Source organism: Pseudochaenichthys georgianus, unplaced genomic scaffold, assembly GCF_902827115.2.
Source record: "Pseudochaenichthys georgianus unplaced genomic scaffold, fPseGeo1.2 scaffold_499_arrow_ctg1, whole genome shotgun sequence".
Taxonomy (NCBI): domain Eukaryota; kingdom Metazoa; phylum Chordata; class Actinopteri; order Perciformes; family Channichthyidae; genus Pseudochaenichthys; species Pseudochaenichthys georgianus.
The window spans coordinates 87,501-92,500 of NW_027263060.1; positions in this window are offsets into that span (position 1 = coordinate 87,501).

Below are 5,000 nucleotides of genomic sequence, written 5' to 3' on the forward strand. Positions count from 1 at the left end.
CAACTCCTGTGATAAAGATAGCATAACATATCGAGTTAGATGATGAACGAAATAAACTTTGCAAGTTGGCACACTTTTCAAAACGCTATAGTGCTAATTTGACTGATACTATTTCCTCAATTGTCTTACCTTCCCCCTTTTGTCCATCAAAAGATTTGATGGCAAAGCCTTTCCACTTCTGCCGAGAACAACTGTTCAAGATGTTCTTATCACTCTCAATGATGTATTTGAGAGCTGGTGTCCACATGTCCAAAATGTCTTGCGCCTTGGACGTCCACCCCTCCTTGCAAATGAGACGTTCTATCTTTCCGCCTGATGGCTTCCGATATGTGTAGTATGCTGAAAGAAAGGATACGATAAATTCAGTCATGAATTTGTGACACTGAATACAATTGCCAACTTTTAATGATTACAATACTTACACAACAGATGTTCCTGTCGATCGGCATACTGACATTTTCGCCACCTGTCATAGTATACACGGTTCTCTGAAAACCCTGCTTCGACCCTCTGCTTCTTTGTTGGTGGCTGGCAGTCCCTTGAAACAGGAAATGTCTGTTGAAAGTCAGAGAATTATTTTCCTGACATGCACGAGCCGGGAGAATCAGTTTCGGTAGGGGGGTAACGCTCAGGAGTAAAGCTGTGAAATTGAGGAAAATATGATTCAACATATTAGAAATTGGACAACTGACTCATGTCATTGTGATGTGCTATGTCAATGTAAGGTGAAGAAACATACTTCAGGGTGTCCAACAGGACAGCTGTGGACAGGACAGCTGTGGCCACTATAGTTGAAGGCCCTGGCATCCTGTAGTGTGTATCTGCCATGAGGTCTGAACGGCACATATAGGCAGCCACATTTTGTTTTTGTGTCTCTGTGAAACTGGTGGCTACCAGAGTGTCAGCGGCCCTTCTGACCTGCCCACTTGTGCAACCACCATGATCGATGCCACAGGTGCAAAAACAAAATGTGACATTAAATGTTAATACGGTGCCTGTTAAAGAAAGGGATTAAATATAAGGAATTGTTAAAACACCTCAGTACATGGCTCTATATCGGTTCATACCTTTCATGGAGTCGCAAAAGGTCACTTGAGCCACTCGTGATCTGTGTCCCTCTGGCAGACAAGAAGAAACAGTTGCATTCCCCTCTCACAAACTCAGGGCGAATACATTCATAGTACCCCTGGTACCACTGTGGGAACAAGGAAGTGAATTAATTGACTGTAACACACTAAACACTTTGCGTAATAATAAAACATTCTGCTGCTTAATAACTTACAGCTTCCTCCTCCAACGTTAAGGCTATTGTTGCAACATGCGTGGCCCCGGTTTTGTGATTCTTGATGCCAATCAGATATCTTCCGTCAGTAAGCTTGCGGTTCACCCACTCTCTTACCTGGAAAACAATGACAATTGACATTAAAATGCATTCATGTCTAAAAAACTCAATTAACAATATATAATATACAACATGTCTCTATTTACAGCACTTTCCCCCACGTTTCAAAACTTAATTCATAAATGCTGAATTCACACTTACAGTCATGCCTTCAACAGCTCCTGGTCGCTGAAAGTGGCGCAACATCATCACTGCTTCACAGTAGTAGCGGTACCACGTTTTCTCAGTTGGCGAGACCACTATCTTAGAGATAGCCATCCTGTTATAGATGTCCAAGAACCTTTTCTTTCCACTCCGCAAAACCAGGTTGCAGTCATGAACGGTGGGCATGCCGTCCACAATTCGATCGCATCTAAACAAAGAATAAAAAGGAGAAACAGGTTGTTTATAATAGTCAGGATTGTACTAGGAGAAAACATTAAGTACACCACAGAAGGACAATACAGAATGAATAGTAAAGGTAAAACATGTACCTCGTACTGCATGCGTTCCCTGAATGTTTCCTTGCAACAGGTTTCCGCATGGTTTTCAAGAAGTCGATGTACTTCTGAATCGTATTCCCGTCTTCATTCATATCGACGCTCCCTTTCACGTACTGCAGGAACCTGATTATGTTCTTCATGTAATTGAGGATAGTGGCTGCAGACAAGCCTGAGTTGATTAGGGCACTCATGTAGTCCATGGTCTCTGTTGTGTTGGTCATGAATTCTAAAGTAGGTTCTCCTTCCGGCTGCATATAGCGTAGGAACCGGGACACATTGTCAACCTGTGAAGGAAGTTGAGAAACAATTGTTAGCATCCACATCTTGTAAATAAACTAGACAAACTGAATGTGCTGCGAGTTAATATATCTTACCTCCTGTTGGCAGTTTTGGACCTGTAGGGCGCCAATCAGGTGATTTTTGAAGCCCACAAGAAGCTTGCTTTCCGGTGGGCACTTTTCATACATACCGCCAGTTTGCATGGCTTCTCGCACAGTGCCCATGGAATGGCTTTGAAAATGAAGGACATCATAATTAAAAAGAAATCTGACTACAAGTTTACACCTCAATGCATAGGTGATAAACTGTACAACATTTCAAATACATCTGTTGTACTAACCTTCTCCTGGAACTGTCTCTTGTCTTCTCGTCAGAAGAAGGTGTGTTTTCTTAATCCTATGTTTTGACCTGTTGTAATAACCCCAAATAAAAAGTTCATTACAAATTGTTATGTTGTCTCCTTATTTATTTACAATTCAATTGTTCTCTTAATTAAGTTTCAAGTGGGCCGCCATTTTAGTTTCAAGGCATGAGGAGGAGTAAGCACGTGGGCGTCCGTGAGACTGACCGTTGAGCGGGCCCGACCAAGCAAGGAGGCAGAGAGTTCAAACATAACCCGGTGTGGGCATTTATTACTCCTTGAGGTACATGACACAGCCTCAATCTTACTGTTTCATGTGAACACAGTCACCAAGCAACAAGGATCTCACCACACACTACCTGTCCACTGACAGGGAAACCAGAGCCTAAATACACCACACACTAATCAGGCAAATAAGACACAGGTGAGGGGGGGAGGAGACAACACAGGGCACCAGGTGAACCAATCACCAGCCACAGACAAACGGGAGGGAAACACTTTCAAACTAAACCACATGTGCAATATTACAAGGCCCGAAGCCGTCAGTCCACAGTGACAAAGTTACCTTTGTCACAGCGTCCATTTTAGGTTACAACCTGCAAAGGGTTTGACAGTTTAGGATTAGAATTATAGTGAGGAGGAGAGAGTATCAGGCAGTGAATTATAAGGGGCCGCCAGAGAATGAACCTGCCACAGAAATGAGAACATGGGGCACTCGCTGAGTCAGGGAAGAAAGGGTTTGAATCCTGCTACCAAGACGGCTATAGGACTGAATGCACTGGCCATCCTTGCTCTCCACCGAGGCAGATCCAATTCCCACCTTAGACCCCAAGAAATATTAAATGACGTTGAGTGATAGCTACTACTAATACACATCTTCAGTAGTAAACCCAGGAGTCTTTGATTGTTTGGGCTTATTATATCTAAACAAAGTCCCGCCAGGATAGCCCTGAAAGGTGAACAAATCCAAGCAGTGTGTATTATAGGAACATGTAGCTGTGTGTGTGAGTTTTCAGCATTAAGGAGGATATGCAGCTATACACGTGAGCAAGAGATGCATTCGCTGCGCTGCATCAGGACAGAGTGAGCCGGAAAGGGCTTCCACACGCTGTTTATATAGAGGTGTAGGAGGGGCTTATTTCCCATGTAACTTTCGTGGTTCTCAGAGATGACACAGATGAAGGTGGGCCAGCCCTGGGCAATCCCCCAGTTCTGGGGGGCGATGTCTCAAGAGGCGGGTGCAATCGGGGCGTTAACCCCTCTGGGCAGTCCTCTCCAGGCTTGGCTCCTGAGAGGGACAGGCTGAGACAGGGGCTGCGTCTCAGGTCGACTATTTTAATTTCTTCTGTATCACCGGAAGTTGATTGTCTGCGCCATCTTGAGTAGCGTCTATTAGAGCAGGGGTTCCCAACCTTTATTTGTGCCAAGGACCGGCAGATATCATTAAAAAAAAATCGCGGACTGGTTTTCAATTTTAACTGATTTTAATATTTACTCACCACCAGCAGGTAGCAACAGAGGCTAATTGTATGTACAGCCTGAAAAATACTAGAACAATATGCATCCAAAACATATGAACAACGTTTAGAAAGAACCGGTGTTCAGTTTTTGGTTTTTCGGAAAAAACGGAAAACCAAAAAACCGACGTTATTCGGTGAAAACAGATAAATCAACGTTTTTGTTTTGATTGTATGATTTACAGATAATCCATTGAATGCTGGGAAACGAGGAGAAGGCGCATTATGAAGGGTGTGTGTGTGGTGTTGTGTGTGTTTGTGTGTGTGTGGTGTGTGTGTGTGGTTGTGTGTGTGTTGTGTGTGGTGTTGTGTGTGTTGTTTGTGTGGTGTGTGTGTGTGTGTGTGTTTGTGTATATCGGGACCAGCCAGTCCAGAAACCGGGGGGCATTGTAATGTAAACATCAGTATATATAGACATATACTTACTAACCTCACACCGTGAGACCCCCGGACCCGGACGTAAAGGCAATCCCCCACGGAATGAACCAAGAGGGAACACCGGTCAGAAGTTCGTGCCCCTGGTAAACTGAAATAAAAAAAATGGGGGCATGCCATTATTTTACCCCAGGACACATGCATAGAGCACCCCCAAGTCTCTGCATGTGTGTAGGCACAGTGGCTAAATGTGTCTCTGCCACTGGCAGGGCTTGCATCGGAAGTTGACTTCACATTTCCATTGTGTCGGACAAGTGTAATTTGAAGGACAAGACCCACGTTTACTCTATCCATAGAGCAGACATTTTCCTTGCATACCTTGATCTAACATGCCAGAGGCTGTTCACCTTGGAGACCTGCTGCGGATATGGGTACGGCCTGGCGCGAGATTTACACATTCTCCCCCGGATATTCAAGGGCCAGCGAGAGCTCACCGGACGCCGACGGAACCGCGACGCTTTACAGGGCACGGGCCCCTCTCTCGGGGCGAACCCATTCCAGGGAGCCCTGCCCTTCACAAAGAA